Raw genomic sequence first — 14981 nt, forward strand, 5'->3', positions numbered from 1 at the left:
TTCGGCCGGCTGTATGGACAATTCTTCTGTCCTGTTGGAATCAACTGTAGGTATTTTGCTCCCCCGTTAATACTGCAACAAATGATTTCAAAACTTTAACGATGTAACGCGCCGACGTCAGCGCCTGATGAAAGAAGTTGGGACCAATAATATACCGTGCAGATATTGCACACGAAAATTCAAACTTCTGATGATGCAATGGTGTTTCGTAGAAGTTATGCGGATTCTCTGCTGCCCAGAATCTGTGATTCTGTTAGTTGACGTAAACACTGAGGTGGAACCAGGTTTTATCAGACGTAAAGAACAGATCTATGTCCAAGCCATTCGTTGGTATCGCAGTGAACAGCCACTCACAAAACTAGAGGCGATGAGGAGCATCTGCTAGTTTTAATGCATGAACGACAGACACTCGGTAGGGATGCATGGGCAGGTCCAGGTGGAGTATTGGTACGCATGATCGACGTGATATGCCGGTCTCTTACGACAGGTCACGGGTTTATTTGGGACTCTAAAGCGATTTCTGGTGAAGTGCAAACCACATTTCTGGTGTGCGGGCACGTTTCGGAATGTTTTTTGACTTGTTCAAAACAGACTCTGTTTGACGCCATTTTCGGACTAAGAGTTTCACGGTACTCTTTGCTGGCACTTTAACACCACTGAATTTCTCAGTAAACAACTAATCACACCGTTTCCACAATGTGTTGTCGCGTAACTTTCCTCAACGAAGACCCTTGCTTCATTATGAATACCATCGTCCGCTTTGCACTGCTCCACTCACACTGACACAGCCAGCACTACGCTCTGAACATTCACGTTCAGTTGTATCCACTCGCCCAGGCAACTTTCATTTGCCCCACCCTGTATTTTAAATTTTCATGTTAATTTAAGTTTCAGTAGTAAATGTCACTTTCCCGAGTGAATGTCGCAGTCAGTATTTCCGGGTTCAGGACCTCGCTCACTATCAGTATCTCTTTAAAAATTCTTTTTATAATAAAATTCAACAACAACAACGAACGAAATTTGCATTTTTAAATCTTTTTTGTGGTGGTCATGAAGTTCGCAGCATACGTTTTGGAAGTCAGTTGATATTGGTAACAGTGTGCTAAAACGTATTTTCAGGTTCTGGATCCTGCTTACACATCAGTACCTCTTTAGAAAGTATGTTGTTAATATAATTTAATATTTTTTAGGTTGGGCATAAAGCACCCCCTTAGTAATGCGGCTTGGAAAATACCTTGGTAGTACTAGGGTTAAAACCTATCTCTTCCTGATACAGAGACACTTTTTACTTGTTTTCGGTTACTAGATGGAGCCATCCTAGTTATGAAAAGTAGGGCAACGCAACGAAAGTGTAAAGAGTATAGTTTGCGTTTCATGTTTTGTTTGTTGCGGCTTTACTGTGGTCGACAATGAAAAAGGAATTGTGTTATTGTTGCAAGCAGGGCGACTCTGGACTGAGTGTTGTTCCATTTTTGAATTGTATCATACAAGAAAGAATTATTAAAATATGTACCTTCGATTTCATTGTATAGTCATTTTGATCTTCGGGTTTCCCCAGATTTGTTTTACTTTCGGGGGCGTCCGCGGGAGTTCTGGGAAGGGGCGGCTGGGAGTTCATGCAACTGTCCGGAGTAAACCTGGATATTTCTTTGTGTCTGGAGAAATTCGATTGATTTTAAATGAATAGATTTCAACAAGTCTTTGCTTTAATTTGCTACATGAGGACTAGTGCGTAGATAGTTTCATTCGTTTTATGTTGAAAAACCAGCGGAGAGAACTCTTAGACGCTCTCCTACTTGAGAAGCCGCGACTGTCAACGATCGCATGCACCGTTCCGCCTCCCCCGCCAGGCGGTTGTGCGCAGGCAAGCCAGTGAGCAAGCATACGTTTCACTTCACCCGTCCGTACCGCAAACATAATATCTTGCTACAGCAGTGCACTGACTTAAGTTTGTAATTGTCGTTTATATCGTTAAGCTTTTTTAACTCGTCATTGTTTTATTTGTATCTCTTGCCTATTTCTTCAAATGTACCTGTACTAATAATCACCGGCCAAGTTATCGTCGATAGACTGTATGTAACCGGGAAAATAATCCGATTTTGCGCAAATCTCCGGGATTTCCGAAGTGTCTGATCAAGGTCAGCAATTTAAGTGATGGCAGGCCTATTCTCAGTAATCGAATAAACAGGCAAAGCAGCGATAAAGATTAACTAGGGCCATGTATTTTGTATTCGTGATTCAAAATGGCTCTGAGCACTGTGGGACTTAACATCTATGGTCATCAGTCCCCTAGAACTTAGAACTACTTAAACCTAACTAACCTAAGGACATCACACACATCCATGCCCGAGGCACGATTCGAACCTGCGACCGTAGCAGTCGCGCGGCTCCGGACTGAGCGCCTAGAACCGCTAGACCACCGCGGCTATTCGTGATTAATGATACGTTCTGCATCCTGAGGAACTTCTCGCTATGGATATATGGAACAAAAAGTGTATCTGAACTAATGTGAAGAGTGTAAGTCGACATAATGGCACGCGCCTCTCCAGTCCAATCCGCAGCATGTGCTGTCGAGGTGTAGACGCAGACAAGTTCACGCGCGTTGCCATTTTCCAACGTATAGAAAATCTGTGCCCAGAGCTCTATAGCCAATGGAAAAGGTGGTTATACTCCTGTGGTGAGGTCCTCGACTGTCCACGGTGGTTCCGCACATGCGTCACAGAAGTAGCAGCATCTCCAGTACTAACTGAAATCTCACGGTATGACAGAAACATTTCCTGGAGACAAACCATCTTGCCCTGTTCGAGCTGGCGTACGTGTTATCGTCGACAAAAGCATACTGAATCTCTGTATCAGGTTTTCATTTCTCTTGACGGTTCTTCATTGACAGAGACTGAAGTAACACTGACCTTCTGCGGACTCAAAAAATTTCTACAAATGTTACTGAAATTCAGCATACACATCGGAATGTGAATGACGAGAGTGTTCGACAAAATGTCATTCTTGCATTACCGCAGGCTCTGATAAATTTGATATTTTACTTAAGTAGATAGCAGCTGCTAATTAACTGTATACAGAAAACTACCACAAGTCCCGTTGTGCTGGTTACTAAGCCTCTGTTAAAGATAGCCAAGATGGTGTCACTCCCGTGAAACTGCGATTATTTCTGGTCGCGGTATAGTGCTTGAGAAATAAGTGTGTCTGTTTGGAGCGAAAACAGGAAATCGGGCAAGCACTGACTGGACGAGCGCGTAAGAAGCCACGCCCTAACGGGCCAGCGTGCCAGTTTTCGGCGGCCCAGGCAGTGACTGGCCGGTCCCGCCTCTGTCCAGGAAACGGAGGCTGTCATAGCAAGTTTAACTGCAGTAGAACTCTTGTCGCGAAAGCAAATGGGCCCAGTATATCAGTCAGAATCAGCAAATTCTGGTTGGCTGAAAGGACATTACGGATACCAAGGTACTGATGAAACCACGAAATCAACGATCAGAAAAAAATATATATATATTTTACCGGCTAGAAACTTAATAACAGCGTGAGATACCTAGACTGAAATTAACGAACATTGTTTATGTGTATCATCGTGAATTCTTTTAGTGAACCAGGAATGTGAGGAGTCCAACGTATAGGGTGAAGGCCCAGAATCTTCTGACCGTGTTCTTTTCGGTTTTTAAAACAGACCAATTTGACTCTATGCTCACCAGCTTCCACTTATTTTCCACAAGGTACGCTACAGTGCATGGCGGACGGTGATTCTTTCCGTTATTTCGTCCTTCGTTTCTTTTCCCATTTGCGAATGGACAGCGGGGAAATGCCTCCGGCATGGATGTGTGTGATGTCCGTGGGTTAGTTAGATTTAAGTAGTTCTAAGTTCTAGGGGACTGATGACCACAGATGTTAAGTCCCATAGTGCTCAGAGCCATTTAAGCCATTTGAACAGCGGGGAAAACAGGAAAAACGACTTGCAGCAGGCACGGTTCAGCCTACCAAAAAGCAAATAGTGACGGTCTTGCTCATGTCACGTACCTGAGTTTCTCCAGAAGCCATGCAGCTTGGAGCAGAGTCTGTCTGATGGTCGCGCGAAGATCTACGAAATAAAGATTACCCAAAGTTTTCCAAACTCTGAGGGAGGAAAACAGACGTGGTCTTGTTTGACGAGAACCACTCCAAAAGTCAGTTGAAGGAATTCAACAAAACTACGGGAAACATAGATCAGGATATCTGAATGTGGGACTGAATACTTTCTCCCCTCATCTAGAATAAAATTCTAGCGTCATAGTCGCTATACCATCTCGCTCTAAACACCTTGCACTATTATTATAGCAGCCCCTGCATCAACTCAAACACTACTGACGCTTGACGGTAAGAACGATTACTTATTCGAGTCTGTACGTACCCCAATCCTTTGCTTATATCTCGGCCTCAAGTCGATGCATACATACAGTGGAATAGTTTGGTTTTACAGTATCCTGTGAAGTCAATCTCGAAGTTATAGTCGCGCTTGGTAGCCGAGCGGTCTAGAGCGCCTTGTCACGGTCCGCGCGGCTCCCTCTGCCAGAGGTTCGAGTCCTCCCTCGGGCATGGGTGTGTGTGTTGTCCTTAGCGTAGGTTAGTTTAAGTTAGATTAAGTAGTGCGTAAGTTTAGAGACCGATGACCTCAGCAGTTTGGTCCCATAAGACCTTATTACAAATTTCCAGATTTCGAAGTTATAAACACATCAGTTCTTTTGATGCGTGATACCTTTCTTTCATATTACATTACATACGTTTATCGAGCGTCCTTGATATCGATGTAATAATACTGCCACGAATAGTGCAACTCTTATTTGCAGTTTTATTCCAATTTCTGCAATCTAATGACAATATCAAAGCCAGTGAGCACTGAAAGGTACTTACATTTACATTACCGTTCACCTCTGTAATGAAAACATCCGCAGAACTTTAAGCTTTGAACTAAAATACTTTTTAACCTACTGTGCCATAGATTACCCTATAGTCGTACACGTAATGTATCCATGCCTTACTGACTATCATAAATCCACCTGATGAAGGAGCTATAATGCTCTGAACTGCGAAGTGGAAAGTATAATATAATAAATGTCACTGGTTAAAGCGATCAGTCGTCATTTTAAACTGATATTCATTACAGTCACTGTCAAGCCTAACATAAAAATTCACATTTAACATCCTTCCCCAAACAGGGGAACAGTGTAACGAATAGGTTGGACGAGTGTCTTGTAATCTACGCCCATACTTACACGTCACTGTACAATGCTTGGTGAAGGTGCTTCGTAACGTTAATTATCACTCACTGTCCTGTTCCAGCGTTGTATGTAGTGCGGAAAAAAAACTGTTGTCTATATATCTGTATAGGCGTACTAACCCCTCTTATCACGTTTTTCGGATCATTACCCGAGGGAAAATGGATACAGTAGAATAATTTTATAATCTGCTTCGGATATTGGTGCTCTAATCTTTTCCGACAGCATTCCGTGTATCTTTATCGCTTAAAATTTCCACGTAAGTACCCTCAGCATCTCCCTAACATTTGTATGAACCGAATGGGAAAGTTAGAACTTAAGTAGTGCGTCTCTGAATTGTGTACGAACCGAATAGGGAAGTTAGAACAGAACTTAAGCAGTACGTCTCTGAAATGTTTCGCCCTCACTAACACGCGAGTAATAGGCCTAATTAAGAATTAGTAGTGCTGCATGGCCAAAAATGGAGATGCACAGCTGTTTCCCATAATCTGCACCAACATCTCCTCAAATATGCTACAAAGCACCGCAAATTGCGTGACAAATGTTACTGTACCATCTATATAAATATTTCTTCCCATTCAATTCACAAGTGGGACACAAGAATGTTGAGTCCTTGTATGGACCTGTGCATTTTGCTAGCAGTCTAATTTTATCTTCACTGTCTACATCTGCATCTGCATTTACAGGGTATTTCCGTAAGAGCGTGCGAACATTTAACAGGACAAAGAGGAAGCTCCACTGAACAATTTGAGGTAGGGAATCTGGAACCGGAGAAGCCAGCTTAAGGAGATAATGGGAATAAAAACCCATTATTGTGTACTTTTTTATTTACATTAGTTACTGTTAACTGCAACTACCCTCAGTGCACAATGAACGTACCATTTGTACTGTACATTACAAAAGGTGCTTAACCTGACGACCATCAACCTCAATCCAAGAATGACATCGGCGAACAAGATTCTGACGCATCCTGACAAATATCCCTGGTGTGTTTAGAATCACATCATAGGCAGCTACAGTTCTGGCAACTAATTCCATCTCCGCATCCACTGGGGTCTCATACACAAATGACTTTAGATATCCCCATAGGAAATACTCAAGGGGATTCAGGTCACGTGACCTTGCATGCCATGGAATAGGATCTCCCCTTCCAGTCCAGCGGCAAGGAAATACGGCGTTCAGATGGTTGCGGACATCCACACTGAAGTGAGGCGGTGTACCATCATGCTGTATCCACATCCTCTCTTTGGTTCAAATGGCGCTGAGCAATATGAGACTTAACATCTGAGGTCATCAATCCCCTAGAACTTAGAACTACTTAAACCTAACTAACCTAAGGACATCACATACATCCATGCCCGAGGCAGGATTCGAACCTGCGACCGTAGCGGTCGCTCGGTTCCAGACTGAAGCGCCTAGAACCACTCGTCCACACCGGCCGGCTAGAACTCTTTACGTGAACCTCAAGCTGGCCATTCAGACGGTCTACTGCACCATGACTGCCTAGTAATCAGGCTCGTCCTTCTTGTTTCCGTGCAGGAAATAAAGAATGTAAACGTAAATAAACAGCACAGGTAAATTACTCATGTTAGCTGTAAATAAGCTGGATAACAGTAATGTTAGACAAAGCGGTAGACACGTTTACTTCCATATCTCCTTAAATTGGCTTCTCCGACCCCAGGTTCGCTACCTCAAATTGTTAAGTGGAGCATTATCTATGTCCTGTTGCATTTTCGCACGCACTTACGGAAACACCCTGTATAATCCGTTGCGGTTTGCGGTAGCAGGTGACCCTGATATCTTATATTTCCTTTCTTACCTCTTTCGATCGAGAATAGTGCGTAGGAAGAATTAGCGTCGTGAAACCTCCATATGAGCTCTAATTTTTTTTTTTCATTTTCTCGTCGTGGTCATTTCGCGAGATGTATATAGGAGAAAGAAAATTGTTACCCGACACTGGTTGTAAAGCACACTCTTGAAATTGCAGCAGTAAACCTCTTCTTGATACACAATGCTTCCCTTTTAACGCTTGTCACTGGAGTTTATTGAACACCTCCGCAACGGCCTCGTACTTGCTAAACGATCCCCCGACGAAACGTGCCGCTCATTGTTGGCTCTTCACTATCAACTCAACCTCGCAAGTGCTAAGCACTACTTGAGAATCGGCCGAACAGTTTTCGTGTACACAGTTTCTTTTGTGGATGAATTATATGTCCTTAAGACTCTTCACATTAATGTCGGCGTGGCATCTACTTTTCTTACAGGTAGTTTAATATGGTCATTCCACTTTAGGCCGCTCCTGACGTTTCCTTAGGTAGGTATTTTACAGCTGCTACTTTTGGTTGGTTGGTTAATTTGGGGAGAGGGACCAGACAGTGAGGTCATCGGTCCTATCGGACTAGGGAAGAATGGGGAAGGATGTCGGCCGTGCCCTCTCAAAGGAAGCATCCAGGCATATCCCTGAAGCGATTTAGGGAAATCGCGGAAAACCTAAATCAGGATAGCCGGACACGGGTTTGAACCGTCGTCCTCCCGAAAGCGAGTCAAGTGGGCTAACCACTGCGCCACCTCGCTCGGTACCGATACTGTAGCCAGTGATATATCGCCAACAGTGTAATCGAACAGCAAAGTATCTCTTCGTATATGCACAGTACGTTACAGTTATCTACGTTCAGGGTCAACTTCCGGTTCCTACACCAGATATCGATCGTTGCAGGTCTTCCTCTATTTCGCTGCAGCCTTCAGGCGTTGGAACCTTGCTAGAGACATCATCGTCCGTGAATAGCCTCACGGAGCTTCCGACTCTATCCACTACATCGTTTACGTATGTTGTAAGCAGTACGTCCCTATATTCTCTTCTGATACGAAATTATTTTTACATGTGTCGATTTCACCCTGTTAATAACAACGTGCTTAGTTATATCTATTAGAAAATACTGAAACCAATCACAAATCTTGCCAGATACTTGGTAAGCTCGTATTTTCTTCAACAAACGCCAATGCAGAATTGCATAAAAGTGCTTCCGGAAGTCAAGGAGCAAGGCAACAATTTGGGCGTCCTTATCTACGAAACTGAAGCTCCCATGGACAAACAGAGCGAGCTTAGTTTTGCAGTAATTCTGTTAGTGCATTACATTTTGATTTTTATACAGGATATTTTCGTTCTCCGAAAACGTCATAATGCCTAAGCACGTCAACGAAATGGGCCTATAATTATGTGCATATTTCCGCCGACCCTTACTGAAAACGGGAATGACTTGCGCTTTTTCTTATCGCTTGCTATCTTTCGCTGCTCCAGCGACCTACGATAAACAGCTGCTAGGAGGAGGATAAGTTCTCCCACATAATATCTGTAGAATCTCATATGAATCTCATCCGGTGCAAACGCCTGTGTTTTGTTGAGTGATTTTTGTTGACTTTTCATTCTGGGATCACTTAATCCAATATCTATCATATCGACATTCGTGTGATGATTGAAAGGAGGAACCGTACTAGGAACTTTCTCAGTGAAACGGTTTCGGAAGGTCGAACTTAGTATTTCAGCCTGCTCTCCATCATCTTCCATTTCGGTGTCAATGTGCTCTTTGAGAACTGATTAGAACATTTCTATCCGCTTACTGACTTCACATAAGGCCAGAACTTCCTAGGATTTTTGGTCATATAGAGTGGCCAAATTTTACTTTCGAATTCATTGAACGCTGGTAACATTGCTTTCCGTATGGTCATTTTAGTTTCTTTCAGCTTTTGCTTGTCACCTTTGCTTTGGCTTCGCCTAAATCTGTGATGGAGCTCCTTTTTCTTTCATAGCATCTAACATAGCTATTGAACCACGATGAGTCTTTCGTTCACGTCGTTTGGCATATACTGGTAGAAGACGTCTTACACAAGGCTTTTTAATTTTTCGAGTTCGTGATCCACATCTTTGTCGTAGAGCTGAAAATTTAATGGTGACTACTCAAAATTTCTTCAGTTTGTTCCTATCACGCTTGCTAAGCAAAAATATTTTTCTAACTTAACGTTTTATGTAATACCTGGTGCTAAAACAGTCTTAGTGATGACTAATGCCTACTTTTACATGAACTGATTATGTAAGTCCAGGTCTGTTAGTTACTAGGTCTTAGACGTTGCTCCCACAAGTCGATTCTCTAGCTACATCGCCTTAGTTTCTGATCTACGTCTTCCACTCTGTTCCAAACCAGGTTACCACCATCGACTCTGGATACGATGCTGCAAATAGTGATCTGTGCTTTAACTCTGCTTTCGGCTGCAGATTTGTTCACCTATTCAGCCAGCCTTCTAAAGGAACCGAAGATGGCTTTAGAACTCAGGCAGCAAGCGTCATTCCTGCCGACAAAAGCTACTATCTGCAGCCGATTGCGCACAAAGCGTTCAGGATGGGGGATGTTTTGGGGAAGGCGACCAGACAGCGAGGTCATCGGTCTCATCGGATTAGGGAGGGATGGGGAAGGAAGTCGGCCGTGCCCTTTTCAAAGGAACCATCCCGGCATTTGCCTGGAGAGATTTCGGGAAATCACGGAAAACCTAAATCAGGATGGCCGGACGCGGGATTGAACCGTCGTCCTCCCGAATGCGAGTCCAGTGTCTAACCACTGCGTCACCTCGCTCGGTAGAGCGTTCAATAGCTGCCGGCAAAGCCTCGTCCACATCTCGGAGCAGACCTGTCGGTAATCAGACTGATTGCACTCTGCCCTTATCCGCATAACGTTAGAGCTTCCAATGATGGAGATATCATCGCACTGTAGTTGTCCGAAATTGGAGGAAAAATCTGCCACTGACCCAACAGTCGAGGCGTCCTATGCTGGCTCTGATGTGTTATCAACACAGGCCAGCACCTCGTACCTGTTGCGAAGGCGAAAGAGGGTCAGCAGTGGTGCCATTCCCTCATTATCTACCTGCACATAGATATGTGATCCCACTGCTATCTCTATGGGAGCAATACATACGAGACTGTAGACTGTAAGATGTCGTAGATACTGTTCGGAAATTCGAATCTTAGAATTTAGTGAGTAGGTATTCGCGAAATACGTTGCCGGAAAAAAATAGCACACCTGGAAAGAAGACGTAGATTTTGATTTTATGACGACAGATGCCACCTGGGGGATAGCAGATGTACTGATAATGATTTCAGCGTCGTCCGCCAACAGATAGCGCAGTGGCATAGATACCAGAGCGCCATCTGTATCTACCCTTTAATTGCTTCCCTAGAACTGTCTTTCTGTGTTCTTCCCGCTACGTATACGTTGTAACGCTATACATACATATTTAACCACGCTGATTGAGTCCAGCGGTATATCGCTAATGCGGGGAATATCGAATTTCTTCTCCCACTTATGCTCATTATCTCATTTTCACCCTCATGTAAGGCAAGTTGTATTCATTAAAGCAGTGTGTGTACATGCTTAACTATTTCCTCCCTGCTATTATGTGAATCGTTTAACATCATAGTTCCGTGTGCCATCTACGTTGCTGCGCCCATCGTTCTTCGATAAGGCTTGGAAGCGTAGCGATTGATAACCGACGTCATGGCAAGACATACTAGTACAGACACACTATCCGTACATGAAAAATAAGCTATAAAAGACGGCTGTTCAGTATAATGAGAAGCGCAAACGTACAACATGAATTTGTTAAGTGGCTGAACAATTGTAATAATCATAAATGAAGGCGGTAAAGACACCAATAGCCAAATAACTTCTTAGATCATCACTCAAGGACAACGCCGTATGGTGGTAACAGTAATTTTTAAAAAGTCATTACAGGTTAAAGTAAATGCACAGTATCGTCAGAAGACGGAATTTACGTGTAGCTGATACTTGGAAATGATGTGTCCAGCCAGGTTGCCACGTAACTGGACATTTGAGCTGCCTAGGACAGGCTCTCACCTATCGTGCATGCGAAATCAACAGAGTGGTGTTGCTGCCTGACACATTACCGCCAAAATTAACTAGAAGAGACTGTTGCGGACGTTAGTCTACAGCTACTGAGCTTCCATGGGACTCCGGGAAGAAAGGTCTGCGTTCGACGTCGCACTGTTGCATTTGTCTCATCGGCGGGTCCATAAAAGCTGGAACGTTGGTAATGTCTTGAAGTAAAGTGACCATAGAGTTAGAGAGACACAGACAAGCGCCAGTAGTGTACCCACGCATCAGTGACAATGGCTGGCTGGTAACGTATCACTGGACATCCCGAATCACTGTCATCAGAAAATCGGGACTCGCCCATTGAGGAGAACGTTTGTGCACCCGGAACCAATTTTCACGTATCTCAACCTGTTATTAATGCTCTCCTAAAAGACACAAGGTAGGTAGAGTGCCTTATAGATGTCCAATGGCAGCCCAGGTATACACAGTTCATGGAAGTTACGCATCTGTTTCCTCTATAATTCACGCTAGAAATCAGCTGTCTATCGTAGATGGGGTAGATCTCACAGCCGAAGGTCACGTTACAACGAGGACACAGCCGCACTGCAATCCAAATGTCTCTACCTTGCTTACAATCTTACAATAAATCTTTCTCTCCAGTCTCTATATCCACTTCACTGAAAAATGCTTTACACCACACAACCCAGCCTGCGGCCGAAATTCATGGGAGAGCGACGCACTCACGTTGTACGAGTACTCCGCGAGGGACGCCTTTTCGGATATTTCCACCGACGCTCGACTCGCCTCTGGTTGCAGCTTATGACGCAATTCAGTTAATGTTTTTTTGGTATTACAGAAACAATCCACGGCTATGCGATAAGTCATCAAAAGTACTTTTGAGCAGATATTTAAAAACTGCTTGCTAATAGTGTTTGCGGGTATTAACACACTAAATTTCAAACCCTCGAATGACTTACCTCTGTCCAAAAGTCGCGAAGTTACTCCAAATTGCTTTTTCGGCTGGTATTGCCTACCTCATTGCCTTATTTTGTTTTCCTTTTCTTTCTCGTATTAACATTAGTAAACAGTTCTTGTACGTTGTGGACGTCTACAACTGCTGAAATTGAAGGTAATTTATTATTAATTAGCTGCAATCAGATGCTTTTGCAGGATTTTATTTTCCCATGATTATATTTCAAGGTTCCTGTCTTCAGATATCGTGGCCATTGTTTCTTTACTAACGACGTTGTAGAATGCTGCAACGGATATTTTTAAAACAGTAATTGTGAAACGTCGTAACTAAAGAAACAGTGTTCACGACCCGTAACTAAATGTAAATTTCTGAAGATGGGGTGAACATGAAATGAGTGTACTCTAAAAAACGTGTGCTTTGAGACATAAATTGTTGTCGTTGAGTGCCGGGAAAGCGCTGCCATTCATATCGGTGCGTTATCCCTTAAATATTAACGTCACGGACGCTATAGTCTGGCTTTATGCACTAGGAGCGCTGATCTAACGTGACGTGATGAGGCGGCTAGCGGCTTAAGTAAGTATGTGAATGAGGTCCACGGGTCACCAAAGGGTGCCCAGGCCTGCTCTACACGATACTGGTCAATAACTCACGATGGAAAATTTACGGAACCTAATATTGTTATATGTAGAGCGGGATTGATCTGTCGCAGCTGTTACGTCACAGATATTCGGAATGCAGTCAGCGCCTGATATTTTAACTCTATCTCAAATTTTGCAAACTAAACAGTTTTTTCTCCGTTTGCTTTTCAGTTTAAAGCGCGCGGTATATTGACGTTGCTTTTCCAGTCTACGAGCTTCATGTCCGAGAGATGGCGCAGTCGACCGATGTACTAGAGGACCGAAGTTGAACTACCCTTGCGTCCGTCCAGGTTTAGGTTTTCTGCTAAATCTATTCAGGCGGATTTCCTTCACCATAATTGTCCTGTCCGAGCTAGTTCTCCGTCTATAATGAGCTCCTCGTCGACGGGACGTTAAGCCCTAATCGGTTTTTCGTCTGTGATTCGGATGCAGTATTTGAGAAGTACGAACTTCAACAAAGAAATTATAGCTCATCAACATAAAGTTCACTCATTACCAGCCGCTGCCGAATGAGAACTGCAACTGAATCTTCCGAGCGTAGTGCCAAGATGAAGCTTCGTGGATTCCCAGATTTGCGTCACGTATTTTTTCAGCCATACAAATGTAATTAACCAAGTGAGTCAGTTTATTGCGTAATTTTAAGTGTTATCGGCTTGCCCTAGTTCGTCCACGAAATCAGTGAATGACCCAACAACTAAGGCTGTTTCTTTTAGTCCTGTGATATCATCAGGCTGGGCGTATGATTCATATGTTACGCTATGAGTGTGTCTTATGATTCAGTAAAGCTAGCGGTGATTCCAGGAATACAAATAAATCTGACTCTCTTGCGTTTTAGGCTTTCAGCGTTATGACAGCTGCTGATTAATGTAATCTAGCCCCTTTATCGCACCACGCCTCTAGTAACCTTAGAGAAAAGCTATATATCTCAGAGAACTAAGAACGAATTCAGTTAGTATGCGAAAAGTTCACTGTTTTCCCCACGCCACATAAAAACTAATCGTGCACTGATATTCGTAGCGTGTCATAATTTTAATGACGTATCCAAAGAGTTACTACAATTATTCTTGAGCTAAGCAAAAAGTAAGTGAAATTGTAATTTTTTGTTTTGTTTAATTTGTTATAAGCGACATAAGTATGATGTAAAATCGGCTGGTCCTGTGCATTATCGAGGCAGTTCAACATAATCTGCTTTTTCTTTTTCTTTTGTTTTCCAAAATCAAACCTGGCCAACGAACTGACGATTTTTGAAACAAAGACACTGCCGATTCCTTTGCCACTATTTTTATCCTTCTGAACTAACTCCTAGTCTTTAATGATCTGTTTATCTATAATACATCTATACTCGAACCACATTTAAAAGAAAAAGTATGTACACGCTGTTTAGAGAGTTTTTAATCGAACTAACCGGTTAGTTGCTCAGATGCGTGGAAAATTGGTCCGCCGCTTTCCAGTCTACGTGACATCGTTTGCTTTTAAGATGAAGCAGTCTATTTACCTCCAGGCGTTTTGTATGCATTGACCAGTCAGATCTACGCAATAATTCGGTATTACGTTAATGGGCGACGATTGTTTAAAAGGAGAAATTTAAAATGAATTGATTTCGTAGGCTTTCGTTTTTAGAGATCATCTGACATTATATTTTACGATATATTAGTTCAAACTGTAAGAACATTTTCATCTCAAAAGAGAGTCATCCACACTCCATGTGTTATTGACTCACCAAGTTGAAGGCCTCTGATTGACGAACTGAGCGTTCTTACACTGATATCGCATTACGTTAACTCGATTATGAGAACTTGAGGTTTACTTCAAGCTGGAGAAATGATCTTTACGTTCCTAGCACTGAAGTACTGTTCAAAAGAAGCCTGCACCACTCTCTAACACGTGTTTCCAATATGTTTTCGCGGGAGTTTCTTTCTAATTGAAGTTGATAGCCTGTGACAAGTAGGAATGCTTTAATTTTCTATTGTGTTATGGAACTGTAATTCACTGAAATGAGGTGAAAATTGTTCATATATATGCTTACTTGCTTGTTTTATGACAGTTGTAAGCCAGGACAATGCAGCGGGAAGGAATAAATTTGCGCGTATGAAGAGACATCCCATTGGTTTTTCATGGTGTTCCCAAAATCATTCCTACCAATAGGTCATGAGAGAATCCTTTCACTCTTCTTATACATTACTAAGAGTTTTAAAATAAACTTAATTCTTATATTGTCAGTTTATCACTA

The 14981-nt window shown here is 42.8% G+C and overlaps 1 protein-coding gene across 1 annotated transcript in view; it reads left to right on the plus strand.

Moving 5' to 3' along the window:
- Window positions 1-13709: 13709 nt before the first annotated feature.
- Window positions 13710-14981, plus strand: part of LOC124569467 (pancreatic triacylglycerol lipase-like) — a 123230-nt gene continuing 121958 nt past the window's right edge. Inside the window, exon 1 of the mRNA XM_047131080.1 lies at window positions 13710-13831. The gene's annotated coding sequence lies outside the window, so the exon portion shown is untranslated. The remainder of the gene's footprint in view (window positions 13832-14981) is intronic.

This window comes from Schistocerca americana, unplaced genomic scaffold, assembly GCF_021461395.2.
Source record: "Schistocerca americana isolate TAMUIC-IGC-003095 unplaced genomic scaffold, iqSchAmer2.1 HiC_scaffold_15, whole genome shotgun sequence".
Classification (NCBI taxonomy): Eukaryota; Metazoa; Arthropoda; class Insecta; order Orthoptera; family Acrididae; genus Schistocerca; species Schistocerca americana.